This window comes from Haliaeetus albicilla, chromosome 3 (assembly GCF_947461875.1).
Source record: "Haliaeetus albicilla chromosome 3, bHalAlb1.1, whole genome shotgun sequence".
NCBI classification, from domain to species: domain Eukaryota; kingdom Metazoa; phylum Chordata; class Aves; order Accipitriformes; family Accipitridae; genus Haliaeetus; species Haliaeetus albicilla.
In genome coordinates, this window is record NC_091485.1 from 16,868,238 (window position 1) to 16,886,511 (window position 18,274).

The 18,274-nt window shown below is 35.6% G+C and overlaps 1 protein-coding gene across 5 annotated transcripts in view; it reads left to right on the forward strand.

The window, feature by feature from the left end:
- The window catches only part of CDH19 (cadherin 19), a 120,965-nt gene that overhangs the window by 46,071 nt on the left and 56,620 nt on the right, over positions 1-18,274 (forward strand). Inside the window, exons 1-2 of one of the 5 annotated variants that reach the window (XM_069778903.1) lie at positions 2,117-2,435; positions 12,794-12,885. The gene's annotated coding sequence lies outside the window, so the exon portion shown is untranslated. Of the gene's footprint in view, positions 1-2,116; positions 2,436-12,793; positions 12,886-18,274 lie in introns of those variants that run through there. The other 4 variants (XM_069778902.1, XM_069778901.1, XM_069778900.1 and 1 more) reach the window with 4 other exon arrangements.

An 18,274-nucleotide genomic window follows, 5' to 3' on the forward strand; every position in this document is an offset into this window, starting at 1 on the left:
ATGCAAGCATTATTACCAAATAGCAGCTGTCTCCAAACATTCCTGTTTCTTAAAGAAACAAACAAATAAACAAAGAAGCATGATAAAAAGTGCAGAAGACATGAAAATGTGATTTGAGTTCATGTTGATTCCCTCACTCAAATCTAACATCAAGTTTCAGACAAAGAAATCAAGTTTTGCTTAGCACAGGCAAAAATGTTTGAGGTAAGAGCACCAGAAAGAAATCTGTCGGTTTGGTTTTGATATCCAGTTTCATAAATAATTAAATAACCATTACTAAGAACACAGTGTTATCAAAGAACCTTAAGCTGTATAATATTATCATGTTTGCTCTGTATTGAGAAAAAAATAACAGTCAATCTATCTACTTCTTAAAGCTGAAGCTGTATATAATTTGATAAATTGTGTGTTCATTTCCAGTCTGATACAGAAACTATTTACTTATACTGACGTAGTTAAGAGGAGATAATCCTGAAGAATTTACCGAGAGATCATCCTCAAAAGATTGAGAAGTAATTCTGAATAATCTCAGAAAAATCCAGCTGCTCAGATAGTGTACACAATACTTTTCTATGGATATAAGGCTTTCTGATGGTGTCATGATGGGCGCAATGGATAGTCAGTTTTCCTGTGTTAACTTCAAGCCCATTCATTTCAAGTTTTAAGGTCTGTGATATTAGGGAGGTTTGTATTTCTTTGGAACCAGCTGATTTGTCTCTGACACATAGACATAAATACAGTAAACAGTGATTCAGTGTTAGCCAAGGTACCAGAGCTCACCTCTGCATCAATCATCAGGTCTGTTACCTTTGCAGACCATGTTCTGCTCTGCTGTTGTTCTCTGAGCTGGCAGCACTACCTAGTTGTATTTTCTTATAGCATTACGTATGCTGAAGAATCATTTTTCCTCATTCACCATCTTTTGTGTTCTGGCCATGAGATTCCTGAATGACTGAGTAAGAGCTGCAGGGCTGGTCAGAATTTACTTTCCTTCCTTTCCAGAAAAAAAGTATGATAAAAATACATGACAAAAGTACAGGCAAAAGTTTTTCAATCTCCACATAGGAACAGTTGTTAAATTTTCCTAGACTGGATGACGAAGAGGAAAGAGGGAGAGGTAACTTTTCTCAAGATGTCAAAATTTTCTCTTTAAAGACGGCAGTTTCAGGAGAAATAAAAAAATCTGTCAACTGAAGGCATATTCATTCCTTAAGCAACTAATTTCATAGTGGAAAATCTAAAATTGTTTTAGAAGTTTTTGAGGTGGCACTTTTTTTCTTTTTTCAGTTTTATCATTAACAGGATACATTAAGTCTGACAAAATGTAATGTTTGTTGTTTTACCATTTAGGACTTCTCAGAAATCTTGTTGGCCTGGAGCTAATACTGCTGTAGCACTAAGCTCTAAATTATCTCACCATAAATATGTCTTCCACAGTAATGACAGAAGTGTTACTGTAATCCACAGTTCTTGTTTATTCCCCAAATATCCTTATTTCTGTTTGAGAGTGCAAGGAATGCACAATGAATATTTGAATTTGTTTTTTTGTGTCTTGAATATTTGTTCAAAATTTCCTATATTGACTTAAGATAAAACTTAATTTCTATGAAAAAATTGTAACCTGTTGCATAATTATTGCACAAGATTTTGAGTGTGGGGTTTTTTTTAATGAGGATTATATTATTTTTGTTATATTTTTCAGTGGACTATAAAAACCAACTTTAGCTAGTAGACAAAAATTAACTTTTGTAGGCAGTTGCAAGAAAAATAAACCGATGTATTTCATGTCTCTCAAAGTATGTAAGGACATAAACCAATACCTTGGGCATGTGTTTTTTTCTCAGTGTGAAGATTTCATGATTCTTGAAACTAAATTATTTTGGGAAAAAAAAAAAGCTGGAGGGCAAAAAACAGGCTGTAGAAACTCTCTTCTTTGACTAACTTTTGTGACTATTCTAAATTGATCACTTGTTTCCCAGACTAATCTCTAAACAGAGGGCATATCCCTTTCACTTGCAAAATACTCTCACACAAAATGAATTACCTTCCCACCACCTTGGTTACTTGCCAGGGAGTACTTTATTTTTCCACTAGGAAAAAGAAAATCAGCTCGTATTTTGCTTGCTAGAGCCTTCTGCATTTTAATTCTGAACTCTGAATGAACATCAGAGAGGCCTTATGATGTTTTGCACAAAAGTGCCTGTGTTCATAGTTTTACTCAGGGCACCCAAAATAGCATGCAGTAAGCAGTGTCATACTGTGAGTTTTCAAAACTAAAAGCAGAAGTGACTTATACTGGCAGGAAGCTGTAACTCCTAAAGCTTTCCGAGGATCTGTGAAGTAAAAGAGAACTGCTTACTTCTCTGCATCAGATGTTTAATTCAACTTTTACAATACCCATTTCTTTAAACCTAGAAGGCCCTGAGGTTACACAGGTAAGATCTCTATCTTTTTTTCCTTTATTATCTTCAAAAATCAAATTTAAAACTTTTAGCTATGTGTCTCCAGTGCAAAAATCATAACAGGCGAGACAAACCCAAAAGCCACTCAAAACCTCCAGGAGGAGAAATCTGCTTTTGTTGTTTTCTCACAGTCCACCAACTAACTTCTATAGCTGTGGAAATCCAACTTTCTAAGTTGGATTTACCAGAGGAAATACTTACTATGACTGTTTTGTGTTCAACTGGCATATTAAAATATTCATGCTGATTATCTATCTGTTTTTGCAAGACCCCCACCTCTGACAGACTGCTTGCAATTGCTTCATCTACACTCATGCAAGTGATTGTCGCTAAAATGTGCTTACAATTTCTGAGGGTGATATCAAGAAGAGTGAAAAGTCTCTTGTTTTACAGCAACACTTAGAAGTACTCCCTGGCTTGCTACTCTCCATTCTACTGTTGCAATAATAATAATAATAATATATCTTTTTAAATTTTGTCTTAACTTTACGTTCACCTTTCTGTTCCCATTTCTCTTTATAATCCCACACCTAGCAACAGCAAAGTCTTTCAGACCGCAAAAAAGGGATGCCTCTACCTTTGTTGGATGTCAAGTGTAAAATGGCAATTTGTTAGTAAATAAGATGTTCAAAGAGCAGTGCAGTATATATACTATCAAAATATTTGTATTGTATGTTTCTTTCATAAGCCTTCTATTAGGAGGTATAGCTAAAATTTATTTTTCATGTTCAAACTCTCTGATTAGACTGTAGTCAAGAAACAGACAGTAGAATATAGCCCAGAAATATTTAATAGCTGTTGATCGGTTATTAAAATGCAAATGTCTGTCAGCTTGTTCATTTCTACAAATTATTTTGGTATGAAATGGGTAGGAATTACATGGCTTTTGGATTATATAATTTTTTAATAGATTGTAATTTAGAATCAGTTGTGGTTGCAAAAACACTCCAGATAGATAAACTACTTTTAATTTATATGGGGATAAATTTGCACTAAGGTGCAAAAATTGATCTGTGGACACAATTTGAGAAGTTATAATGATACATTGAAATGTTCAGCGTTTTTCTGTTAGAAGTGTTGAACCAAGCACTTACATAAAATGAATATAGGGCTGTGTCTGGAGTTCAGGCTTTCTGCATTTTTACAGCCTAAAAAATACATTGGTGTAAGAGCTAGCAGACAATGAAAATCCATTCTTGGAATTATTTTTATGTAAAGGAGGGAGGAAGAAAGAAGGGCTTGCCCAGAAAATACTCTAAGTAGCTTAAAATTGAAGAACAAAATTACAAATCTACTATGGAAAGCCATGCATTTTTAAAACCAAAATGTAACTATTTTAACCTAGTGTTAGGTAATTTATGAAATTATAATGCACATTTTACATTCTGAACTGCTGGTATGTAGAATATTTTAAAAATGAACTCAGTATGTTGCCTCTCTGTTTCAGAATGCTTTACAATTACCAACCTGAAGTAAATATCAGACAATATCAGCACATTTTGTTTTTGAAATAAGAAAGCAATATGTGATATGCTATACGGGCAGATTTTAATGATGCTCATGGTTTAAGCTACCTGTTGCTTTTCATCATTGCCTGGTGTTTTATATGCTTTGGTACTTTATAACTCTTTGGGGTGAAATTGCCATGGTGTAGTCTTTGCATCACGTTCACTATAAATATACTTGGAAACTTGTTGTTAGCTTTATCAGAAAGATTTGGCTATTTCTTAAATCATTTTAATTTAAAACAGGTAATTTTGCCAACAGATCTAACAATGCAATAGATAATACTGAATTAAAGCATTAGCTCTTTTGTAGGTGAAAACCATTATTCTCCTTTTACTCTGCAAGTCACAGAAAGTCTTGATTTCTACCACAGGCAGCAGAAATGGGTTCCATCACAGTCCCTTAATATTTTTCCCTATTTCAACTATGTTCCCAAGCCCTTTTGAGTCTACATGATGCTAAAGGAAGAAAGGTGTAATAGAATGTCTTCGTTATCCATCCTTTCAATCTTCTTAACCCAGAAAAATACTTGTTTCTGAAGATGAATGAATTGAGAGGCCAGAGAGTGTGTCTGGCAACCTCAACTATCCTGAGTATTGCAGGAGGTTTCATTCCAGACCTTACTAAGTAGACAAGGTACATATCCATCACAGAGGAGGTTGATGAGAATGGAGCAATGTCAATGAGACCACATGGGATGGACCTGGGAACATAATTGTGCTTTGGATACACAGATCCAGGTCTCCTTTCCACAGCCGCATTGCCTGTAGCATAAAAGGAATTGCTATTGCTGCTGCTAACAAGCTGCAACTGTTAACAATGTTTGCAAAAGGACATTACTCCCAGGCTTTCTATCAGGGACACAAACATAGTGAAGACCTTGTAAATGGAAGGCGATATTAAATTAGAATCCTTCATTCTCAGGCCACAGACCTAACTGTTAAATCAAACTCCTTTTTGAGACAACAGAATTAGAAACATTCAAATAAACAACATAAAGGATATCCCATTGGGAAAAAAAGAAAAAAGAAAGAAAGAAAACCTCAGTAAAAGACTTCGTGTCTGCACATATAGTACTGGAACTAAAAATACGATAATACCTGAAATAAGGTTACTAAAACTATATTAAGGGAGAACTCTAAAGTATATATTCTGATGGAATGTTAAATTTTTGGAGGACAACTCTTTTTTCCAGTGGCACTATTTTTTTTTTCCAGCTTATGAGTGACAGTTGTTGCAACCTTAAAATTGCTAACTAAACATTAGAGGAAGTGTTAAGCTGTCACTTAACATTTTCCTGGTTTACTTTTTACATGGATTCATGACACATTGGGAGCCAAAACACATCCCAGTAGAGTAAATTAGAAAATATAAATAACAAAAGAATAACTGAATTCAGTGTGACTGAGCCCTGTCTTTATGTATTAATCCAGATTCAAATCTAGCCAGGATAAAATCTGTCTGCAGAATAAACTCTTTTTCAGTATTTTACAGACCTTTAAGACAGTCAGTGGTAAATAACATGGGTAAATAAAATAGCAAATTAAAGTTCTTGAAGTTTTATTTTGCTTGACAATTTTCTGTTTAAAAATGGTTTTACAACTATTTAAGCAATATTGTATATTGTTATTATATTAACAAATATTTAAAATGCCCTGCCCTCAGTCTCATGCAGTATAAAGAAGATTTGTGGCTTTTCATTGTTAGAATTCTGATAGTGTAGTCAAACTGTTGAGTTCTCTTTAAATACAAAGACTACAAAAATTAAAAAGGATTTAAAGAGACAATGCTTGGCAAATGTAAAGACACTATGGTTACACACTTCTTTCCCTTTAGAGAATCTTCTCAGAATGGTGAATAGGATATGTAGAATATGCGGGGAACAATTTACAAGGCAACATAGTCAATTTTTCGTCTTGTGGTGATAAGTTGAAGTGAGATAATACCATCTGTCAAAACCAGTCAGAAAAAAACAGGATCAAAAGACTTTGCAAAGAAAACTGTATCTAATGTCTCTCTAACAATTTAAAATTGTTAAATGAGATCTAGATATTCAAAACAGAATTTATCAGGAGATGGAACAAGGAGCTATGTCTTATATTGCTTCGTAAACAGATTGTGGTTCACTGGATGTGGTCACAGGTGAACAGAGCTCACTTCCTAGGAGTTTTACCCATGGTCACTAAACACAGGAGCCAAAATCTGAAATGATGTGAATCTTTGTTAAATCATTAATCTGTGATTTCTGGATGATTGGAAGCACTCTGAAAACGTCAAGAAGACTGCCAACAAACTTCGTAAATAAAACTGAGAAAATCATAACACAGCAGCATGTAAGAACTTGTATAATCCAAAATACTCTAAATATTCTCTGCATATTTTTTGAAATTTACTGAAAACAGTCATACAAGCACACATGCCCATACACAAAACCTTGCTCTGTGTTACATGTTGACATGAAGAGTATGAATGTGCAAACTGCAACAGAAGCTCCATAGCGCCTTGGTGCATTCGCACGTATTTTTCAGAAGATGGACACAGACTAGGAGTAGTCCTAACTTTGGTTGTCTTTTGACTTATCCATGACATTTCAGGTGCTGAGAAATGAGATTTTTTTCTCTAAATGGTGCAAATGCCTTCTCTCTTTCATCCTTCAGATGAAGAACACAAAAAGAGACCATTATCCAAGGGTCCATGAGTTGTGACAATGGGCCGCACTCATGAGGCCCTTCCCAGGCACCTCAGCTTCCAGTGGAGTCCACAGAAAACTTGAGGGAAAGAATGAAGGGAGAAGAGGTCAATAATGGTGCAACCTATAAACCCCCCATCTTTGCTAACAAATTGGAAAACAGTGTTAGTTTCAATTACTGCCCTGTTCATCTTCAAACAGCTGATCTCTCACTCTGTCTCTCTCCATGAGATACAGATAGCCGTCGGAGAAGATTAAGGGCATTGCTGGTGCTCTTTTTATCTGTCACTGTGATATATATTGGCTGGGCCAAAATTTACCCTTAACAGTAATTCCCAATGGTAGATGAGCTAGAATGATTTATGCTACTTTATATCCCATGAGGTACCCCTGGAAAATAAAAAGACATTTCCAGACAAATTAAGATGACAACCAGACTTACAGAACGAAAATGTGGTAAGTGTATTGGTTTTCCCCTAACACCAAATTTAACATATAAATTGAATTGGTTTCAAATGCCAGATCATTAGATAGCTGGCATACACAGCTATTTTCATAAAAGACTGACCCATGAAATGTATTAATAGCATTTGGAAATGTCACATAGAGATAAACTGTGCTGATTGCTCAGCTTTTCGTATGTGCGCTTTCAGGAGTGTGCAGGTGTTATAAAATTAGACCCATTTCCTGGTGCTTTACATGTAATATTATTCTACTCAATTGTTTATCATCTCAGCTATTTTTTAAGTGATCATCTTATGAAAATATTTTTTCCCACATAAAGATTACAGGAAAACAGAGCCTAGACTCAAAGACTGTCACAGTTTGAGCCCAATTTGACAGTGTGGAGACTAGCTGGGCTCAGTTACCTGAACATTTTAATCACAGCTAGATGAGATTTTTTACAGGGGACACAACTCCCCTCACCTGCGGAGGGAAGATGGTGCCCTCCAGGAGGAAGATCAGACACGTCAGCACAGCAGTCCCTACTGTGCAGAGGGACTGCAGGCCCAGCTGTGCACATAAGGACAGGTAGCAAATTTCTCAAGAAATACATCAGTAGGAGCAGCTAACACAGAGCAGCACTGCAAGCTGCGTCTGATGGGAGCACACCAAGGCCAGATCCTGAAGCGTCCTCTCTTGATGGGCAGAGCTAGTTTCACCACCACCATCTGAACGACCCAGACAAGTAACTGCCTGCTCTTAGCAACCGAGCATTAACAAAACCAAACAAAAAGTTCCTATTACACTGAGTCCTTAAAACCAAACCTAAGAATTAAGTTACATTAAAAAAAAAAAAAGCTTTTCTCAGTAGACGATATTGTTTATTTCCCTCAAATGAAGCTATTCTGTCAGAAGAAAAAATTTAAAGCAAGAACTTACCGCCAAATATAGTGTCTACAAACATGGGTTTGTTGCCTGTATGAAGCATTCATAGAAACTCTGAAATGTAAATTTATAATCACATTTTCCAGTTATATTATAAAAACTGGAAATGTAAATACTTCAAAGATGTGAAAAACTTACGTTGTCATAAATTATGGATTTTTGCTTTTCTGTCTATTGGGGTTTTTGTTCTGCAGTTTTCCCTTTTTTTTCCTTTCTTTTTTTTTGTTTTGTTTGTTTTTTCCAATACATAGCCTCTCCAGAATAACAGCTGATTTCTAAGTGGAGAAATACTGCTTAAGTCTGACCTACTATAACCTGATTCGGTGCATTTTGTTTCAAATGAAAACAAGTATTGCTGAGTATTACTAATCACAAATGTCAGAGAGTAAAAAGTATACTATTTCAGTAGGATATCTGAAGATCAACTCTGTTGGAACAATTTCAGTGGCCTTTTACAGTCAGCAACTTTAGATTTCTAGGAATTTGTAATTGTTGTGTGTAGGCTTTCTTTTTTTAAGTCTGGGTATGTTGGAGCAATGCTCGCTATACCTAAACCAGGGAAGTGAGATGAGCCTACAGGCCCACGTAGCAGAACCTATTGGAGAATGAACCGATGTCACTAAAAGACTGAAATTGTATTCACCTGTAATGCATGAAAAATGTGAGTTTTAATATGTATGTCACAAAATCATAGAAAACAATAAATTGAGGAAACAAAGAAAACTTAGGTTTGCTTTGATGTGTTTTCACAACCAAAAGAAACATTTCCCTTTTTTCTACACTATCACATAGTATCTATGATTTACATACTGTAGTATGATACCATAGTAGTATGACTTTATGATCATATAGATCATAAATCATAGTAACCATATGGAGGAAGAGCATTCTGGTAATCAGCTGTGTTAAGTAAGGATTCAAATGTGTGAGAAAAAGTTTCCTGAAGATTTTTTTTTTTTTTTAATATACTAGAAAACATGAAGAAATGTCAAGTCCTTCAGATAATATTATTCCTCCTGTCCAATCTAGAGACAAATGGTTTCTAAAAAGTGTTCCTCTTATAATTCAAAGTAACTTGTACCAAGAAGACAAATAGTGTGTTTTATAAGAATTTCAAACATTATTTTAAGCTAGTTAATCTATGAAACATCTTTGTTCTGGTCTAATTTCCTTTACTGGATTCATCTGTCTCTAACTAAAATGCAAAACATCTCTAACAGAGGAACTGTAAGCTATACTCCTAATTGTAAATTAATACTTACATATTTAACAAGATGTACCTTGATCCTCACTAATATTAATATGAACTCAGAAGTGAAAAAACTTGCTCAAAAATAAAATATTTCTGTGGGGATGACAATAAGACTAAGAATGTAGTTCATCTGACCTGTTTGTAGATGTCTTTTAGGTAATTTATTAGGTAAGGTTAATTGTCAAGATCTTATTTAGACAGAAAGAGGGTGATTTAGGCTTTGTATGTTTGTACCTTTCTTTTTGTATGTTTGTACCTTTACTGCATTGTACCTTTCTTACAATGCAGTAAACCACAGATGCCTTTCTCTTTCCATTGACTGCTGAGGGAACCTGCACAGGCATGTTACGCTAGGTCTTTAACTTTCAGGTGCTTAAATTATTAAATTCAGTCTTAAGGAAACATGGGAGCCTCAGGCTTTGTATTATTAAAAAGAAATATGCTATCTATGCCATAAAGAATAATCATTCACAGGCGTGAAAAAAACTTAGATAAACTCTTAGGTTATTAACAGGCCTGTAACATCTATGAGTCAACAATAAACACTGTAATATTTCATCTTGTAGTCACAACTTTTCAATAAAGAGGAGCTTTATTCCATATTATGTTCTGTTCTTCTGATAATAAAATTAATTTTTCTACCTCATTTAGCAGTTGTATTCAGCAGGCAATGATTCTGGGAGTAGAATTAATTCACACAAACAGTACTAATAAAGGTAATGTAATAAAATAATAAAAAAGTAACAAGTAAAGCTAACAAAAAAAAAGGGGGGAAATTAAACATTTTGGACATTGTAACTTTGGCCAAGGCTCTAATATATCTTGTCAAAGTGACAGTGGGTAACTGTGGAGAAGCACTGGATGTTTTTTACTCAGCAGAAACTGTGAATAAGTTTGATTTAACTGAGGCAGAGAGGCTGCAAATTGATTTCTTGATTCATTTAGGACACAGTCAGAGGTAGCATATAGAAAACCCTAGAGAAAAGAGGACAGCATTATTGTTTCCTTCCTTAATAGGTGTAAAAGGTTGGAACTCTGTCAAGTGGAGGCAAGTTCATCTGTGTAAAAGACAATGTAAGGTATTTGCCCATCAGACACATCGATTGCTTGATGCAAGGGAGAACCAGAGGTGACAGCCTCAGCAGCCGCTGACAGCTTGCTGCCTCCCACATCTGGGGGAAGGAGATAACCGGGCGATGCTGAGCCAGCCCAGCCCTGCTGCCAGTCACAATGCCAAGCTCGGGCATGCAGGCGGCAGCTGCAGTGCTGACAAATCACAGGAGGTTTATTAGTCACGGCCTGCTCGGCCTTGCCCTCTACTGCTTCATGAAGTTAACAGTTAGTTAAAAATTGGTTCAAAATTAGTCCACAGCTAGTTAAAAATCAGTTCGAAAAAATCAAATTCAAAGTTATATATTCTCAGATCCCTCTCGCAAGAGAGGAAATGAATTTAAAGAAAACAAATAACCCTTTTCAAGCTTTGAAAAACTAAAATACTAAACTATGGTTTTCACATGAAAACCCCACCATTTTTATTTTTAAACACCAATGTATTTATAAACAATGGGCATAAAATACCATGGGCACAGTTTTTAGTTTTTAAAAAGAAGTTTCATTCAAGTGGCTTGCACTGAAGTCACAATGACTGAAAACATCTTTAGAGGGCATACCTCAACAGTAATTGCTTTAGATCTTCAGGACTTCTCCATTAGGTAGCTAGCTATAGATACATATTGGTAAGTTTGCATAAAAGTCTGTGCGTTTACCACTATATACCTTTTTATTTAAAAAATGAACTACATACATAAAAAAAGGAAACAATCTGATATCATGTCCATTAAATCACATATAAGCTCCTTAATTAGCAAACATAAGTTGGGGTTCATTTTTGATCATTTGCAAGGCCACAACCTGGCTGTGCAGCAATAATCCACCAGTGATATTAATGACGTGTTAAAAACCCATCCTTTTTAGTGTTGGAAATTATTTTACACTTTGAACTTCTGAAATACTTCTAACAATGCAGTAACTGTATATACATTTAGTTTATGCTTTGTTTTCCAATATTCATAATGCCTTTTAACTCTCCCATTTCTAAATCTGTGATAAAGAAAATAAAAATAATTATGCCTTTCTCTCGTAACCATCTTGCAAGTTACAATTACAGCAGGGGAATCATTTACCACTTTTTTAGATTCATTTGCCATTTGCTGATAACTTTAAGCAAAACCCATGGAGTTCAATTTATTCCATTAAACTCAACCCAGTCAAAGACCTCTTTCTATAAAGAATGAGAAAGCCAGGAAGAATCTTGGTTATCGGGTGGGTAAAGTGATTAAGCACCAAGTACTTTCTATTTTGCACTGATTCTTGTATTGAGCCAATCTTTGTGATATTTATGTATCAGTTAGGAAATTGTGCTAAAAATCTTATCAAAAGGCATTATCTTGAAATATTAATTTTCTTTCCATTCTTTTCATCCTTCTGCCTCCTACACAGAAAAAAACCCCATTGTTTGGGGGATATTGTCTAAGCATTCTAAAGAGGTATGAGCATTTGGATTTGGATTTAGATGTAGTGAGGTTGGAAGGAGTTCTTAGATATTGTATTAAGATGCTGAACAAACTGAACACTATATAAGAAAAAACGCTGTGACATGAAGAGATTAACCTTAGCCTTGAAAAGAAACAGTACCATCTTTACTAAGGAGATGAAGCCATAAACATGCTGTAAGCATCCAAGCCACTCTCCTACCTTATCAGGCATTTTCTCCCTTCAAACCTTCTCTTCTATTGTACAAGTAGTAAATAACCTAGCAAAAAAAACTTTTCTTTTTTTTTTTTCTAGTTTGTTCAATTCATAGCATACAATTTCTCCATTCAAACAACAAACAAGAGGGGCTGACCAGGGGCAGCAAAAGTGGCTGGTGTTAGAAGAGAGGGAAAAGGCAGCCTAAAGTCATGGTGCTACTGAAAAAACTTATGTTAAACTATAAGCTATAAACTATAAACTCTCCTTTAAGAGGATTGGAGAAGAGCAAGGTAGCACTCTGAGGGGGTAAAAAGGTGACTTCTTACAATTCATTTACCATTTAGCACAAAAAGAACTGAATTTTTAGTACAGAACAATGTTCTACTGAGAGCCGGTGGAGGAAGTGCTCTTCAAGGTGAAGTGCTTTCATTGTAGATGAATTATGTGGCCTGTATACTGAATCAGTTGCTGTTTCCACAAAGATGGCATTATAAATCCAAATAGACCGAATTGCAAGAATCCTGATAATAGATCATATTTTGCTTTAAGATTGCCTTTTCACAAAGCCTACTTGGTCTCCATTTGATCCCAGCCACAAATAGTTCAGCATCCAGTTTGATATCACTTTGAAAAAAAATCAAGTGATGTGATCTACAGATAAAAATGCCCTCTCTTCCTGTTTATATGAACCAACTGGATTTGTATGAGATAACTTTTTTTTTTCCTTCTGATTCTCTTTAACAGAGAAAGATATTCTTTTGAAGCATTTCACAGAATTCGATCAGCTTGGAATTTTTCAACTTTGAAACAGCTCAGAGTTCAACTGTTTCCTCAAGGTAAAATATTTTCTTCAAGCTAATCACAGTTTTAAGCAGTAGAACTGTTCTATTTATTTATTTTGAATATTGCTCTGTGTGTTCTGTAAAAGTCACCTGATATCAAGTAGAGAAAATGGCAAGACATCCCAAAAGGCATATTCAGAAGATCTAATAACCCTTATCTATTCCCTGTTCTAGCTGCCATGTTACCTCTTTTCTTTTGGGGGCTGTGTGTGAATGTTTTATACATTTGTTTCTTTTAGTTTTACCTAATCCTTCTTGACACCATTTCAGCAATGAGTAGAGTCAGCACATTAGATTTATTGGTTAATCTACACAGTAGAGCTTATTTTCATGTTCTGCGAAAGCTTGAAGCCCTTGTATTTATTTGTTTGTTAGGAAAATTGTATTTTCTATCCAGTGTGGCATTTTTATTTTGTTTTCACATTGCTATGCTACCGCTTTTTGCATGGATAACAGCCCTGGCCCCTTCCCAGAGTGGGGGATTTCTGTGCCGTTCTTAAGATTCCATAGCACCATGCCAATACCTTGTCCCTGCTTCTACTCCTTTGTTACCGCACAGCTGTGAGGGTGAAATAGTACAATAACATAATCAGCATTAGCAATACACATTTTGAGTCATATTTCAGTTAAGGGCAAGGAGGTCACAGAAGTAATTTGAAGGAAAATGAGAGTGAAAATGTACAGAATTCACTTTCCTGTCTGACAGTTGTTGGTAATAACAGCAGGAACTCAATTAAAATATTAGTGCTCTTTTGTACATCTGTCTCTATAGTAAAACTGTGAGACCAAGGAGTAATCCCAGTTTATCTCTACATGAATTTTCAGCCAGTTGTCTAAATACTTTAATCTTAGGATTTTTTAAACAGAGTGCTAGTGAAATTATGATGCACTACTGAATGAAGTTTCAACCCAAGGTAATTGAGAACATCTCTGTATTTTGCAAACACCCTGCACAGGAAAATACCCTCGCATTCATTACACTGGTATATGATGTCCTTTATGAAAGCAGTTAAATATATTTCTGTGATTTAGGCACTGATTTTCAGAGTGGCCTTTTAATTCTGAGTGTCCAGAGGACAGATGTTTTCTTTAAAATCAATGCTTAACTGTTGAAGGCTAAATAGACAGTAACACACACAATACAAAGTTCATATGCTCTGTAACTGTCTTTGAGGGACAAAAAAAAACTAAGCAAAAAACCCCCATAAAAACTAGTTGTATATTAGAAGTCCTGAACTATAGGACATCTAATAAAAAACATTTTCCATAAGAGACCTCTAAAAAGTCAAAATGCGCTGAACAGTAGTAAGCTTGGAAAAGGGAGATGAGAGGAAACTTATTAAGGAAGCTGCCTATGTTATCTCACAGCTCATGAGAGCTTCCTCGACAAAGCAAAACTTACCTAAAATCACAAAAAAAACCCCAACCCTTCTATTATTGTATGAGACAACAAAAGAAATTTATGATAGTGGCGTATCTAACTGTTGCTCGTTTTCTTTCACTTTTGTTAACAATCTTCTTTTTATGTCTCTGAATAGTTTTCCACATCCTGTTGGCTCTCCTGCCATTTATCCACTATTTACAAGTCCTGGGCAAGAAGCTGTAAAAGGACCCAAACCACCTGGAATGATAGGACATAGCTAGCATGACACAAAATGTAAATCTATTGATAAAGTCTGATAGAATGATGAGCAGTGGAATTCCGCCCAGGGAGAAATAGAGGTGTCAGTCTGCTCTTTGTATTAAATGTGCAGGGGAAACTTTCAGGTTCAACATCCTGCTGAAAGCTGGCACTAGAATTAAAATGCAAGAAAAGAATGAAATAAAGCAACATAAAATACAATAAAGCTGTACTGGCAATTCCCATCTGGGCTCTTCTTTTCACACTTGCAGGATTAAAATGAATAACTGATGTACTCAGGAATCTCATGAAAAAAGAGCTACAGAAATCATTAACCTAGGGAATTAAATTATATAGAATCGGTTCTCTAAGACACTGAAGTTATAGGTAGATTCGATGATTAAAATGACCCTATACATTTACTAGTGCAAAGTTCCCAAACAATGTTTATGATATTTATAATATTTACCAATGCTATTTAGGAAATTTGCAGTGCAGCAGGCCTGTTTTATGATTTTAATCTGCCCAATTGCTAAATGTTGCATAAAGCAGAAGGTGTGGGGAAGGAGGGCAAAATTAAGCAGACAAAAAGAAAACTGTTATTGTTCTCAGAGTTAGTGGGTAATCTCAAATCAATTCAAAGTAAAAGACTTTCAGTTCATGATCAAGAAGCTGAGAAGCAGGGAATTATTGGAACTAAGCAAATATATAAATACTTTTTGTTACTTAATTTTGTCACATCCATCTTGACACCACCCAGCAAAACAGTTGACTATGCCACACTTATTTTAATCCAAAAGAATGTCCATGACAAAATGATGTGATTCATAACCCATTCTACAAGAAACTTCTCCTTCAGTCTTGCTCTTCTACATCTTTCTCATCACCTGAGCAGTGTCACTGCAAATTTTATCTGTGTACTGGGAACAATAACAATTGAGTCTAGTCCCATTGTTTTCATTAGATTGCAAAATTCAGAGTGTGCCATCCTCTGTTACTGTTAAATCCACACAGCTTTTATGGACTTTAACAGCTCAGTTTGGGGAACTTTTTCAAAATAAACTCTTAATAAATTAATAATATAACTCATAGTCTCTTTTAACATGGAGAGCGCTACTGTTACCATACGCTGGTTTCTCGTTCCTTTTCATTCCCCTTGACTTTTTGATTGGCTTACTATGCAACATACAACTACTTCTGAGAAAGCATGGAGCGATCAAAGCTCATTTTTCACTAGCTAAGGAATTGACACCTATTTATTAAATATATATATATAATCCATTAACAGTGGACTTTATAGACCTAAATAATTTAAGACCATTACTGTCTGCAGGATATGAGTTCTGGCTTATATAAACTAGTGAATTAGGTCTTTGTCCATTCAGTTACTATGGCAACTTTATGGACTTCCCAGTTTCAGCTGGCTTGCAATGAATTAAAGTCAGAAACTCTGACAGACTCCTGGAAGGAGGGGAATTGTGTGGATGAAACTAGCTTTAAAGAAGTGAGATATCCGTAGAAACCTATTTCAGTAACTTCTTTTGTAAGAACTTATTTTGGGATCAAATTTAAACAGTCTGATTTAGTGAATTATGGCATCTTTGAGAACTCATGCATATTCATATCTTTATCTGCATTGAATTTATTCACTCGGCTGTGTAGGAACCAGAGAATGCTCCCAAGCCTGGCAAAGGAAAAGAAATGTCTACAAAGCAGGCATGCTGAGGGCCAGGTCCAAGGCCAAAAAGTGGCTTGAAAAGTATCCACTCATTTCAATGGACTTTGAAGTGCTATTTCTTCACTACAAATTTTCATGAACCACGATGAAGGGATGAACTTTGAAAGAAGTACCCAAAGTCTTACACACCAATTTCACAAAAAATATGACTATGTCCATGAAGAGGTCTCCTATGTCCTAGCCTGGGATTTTCTTAAAATATTACTTCCTAGAGGAAAGTCCCCCACTCCTGTCACAAACATAGTAATTAATCCAGTGAGGTTTGGGAAATACAATCTATGCTTGTTTTTCCTGCTTTTCTTCATGAGTTGCTAGCTGAATTTACAGAGACATGTAAAAGTTACCAATATAAATAGTAATAAAGCTTACTGAAGTAGTCCTGGTCATATTTTGCCAACTAAATGCTGTAAGTCTCTAATTTTTATAGGCATGTTTCCAAGGGCAAGTATTGGTTATGTTTCCTTCTATTTGAGAAAATTAATACAGATAATGGTATGAAATTAGTTTTAGAAAGTCAATTTTACCCATAATATACTTTAAAGTTTCATTTAGTTTGGTGTTCATTGGTTTTGGGTTTGGGTTTGGTTTTTTTAAACTTTACCTTGTTACTTTGTTTTCTTTATTCAGAAAATTTATTCAGGAAGTTAATATTTCACCTTTACACATTCTTATTTAAAAGAAACACAGAAATCCTGGAGCTGTTAGCTCTTCAAACATGGATCATCTGCGGATAAGTTTGCTATTTGCAAAGGCCTCACGTTTCTTCCTTAGTTCAACTGCCAAGCCTTCTGTCTCCTGCTTTTCAACACAATTCTTCATGGATCTTTGAAATCTTCTCAGACTACTTCTGCCTTCCATAACCTCTGCTCCTTTCTTGACTGCCAAACTTCTTTGGTAGTATATGTTGGGCCGCTTCACCATCAAGGTCTGATAACAATAACTTCTATAATTTTCTTAATCCATTCTCTTACCTCCTTTGCTCCAGAGAAACTACTTTGACCATGTGCTGCGCCGCGCTGATGTCACAGCACCAACACCAGATTTTGATGTTTTAGTTATTCTTTTGAAACAACTGGGAGAGTACTTCATAATTAACAGAGCTCTCTGCTGCTTTCTAACAGACATGGGGCTCTTGCACTGAATTTCTGCAACTCCTACAGATTTCAGCTGAAAGGACACAAAACCATTCCAGAAGTAATATTTCTGAATAACTTCAATTGAGCTAAACTAGATATATCTATAGAATTTAGCTCAGTCTGGCTTTTAAAGCTGAGGAGAAAATTGGAACATGCAAAGGACCTGCCTGCTGGTTTCCCCAGCCCTGCTGTACAGTGGTCCGCGTGGACCAGGAGGCAATTCATCCTGTGAATGTCTCCCGTGGACTGAAAGGCCCCTGGCCCAGCACACTTGGTGCTCCTTTCCAATGCAGGTCTGACTCTGTCTAGCTTCTTTCTTTCTTGATCACTGCATGAAAATCAAGCGTTACATTTTAAACACCAGGCTCTTCTAGTCTCTCACTTCTTGTCACTTACCACTCACCATGATTCCTACCTATTAAAGTTATCCTAGCCAGGATTTACTTTAGTGTGAACTCCTCCTATTTCTGCCTCTCCTCCACTTGCTTCTTGGCTTAAGAAGCTTCTTTGAGTGAAAGAAAAAGTAGGTAATGAATTTGAAAAGTGTTGAGTTTGACTGTGCATTTTAACATTCTTGTAATACATAAAGTACTGAGAATACCTGCTCAGTTGGAGATACAACAGCTAAGGCTACAAAGTACATAAGCGCTCTTGAAATAGGCAAAATTACCCTCTGAATGACTCACAGGGACTCTGGTTCAACAATATAATACAGCACAATTTATTTTTTACAATAGGTTTCTATGAAATAAAATATCAAAAGAAATCTGTACAGAGAGGCCTGACTGAGAGATAACATTGAACAGAGAAGCAACAGAGGCTCACACAGGTAATGGGGGGATAATGACACACAAACATTAGAGAGAGGTAAAAAACTTGGATAAAGAT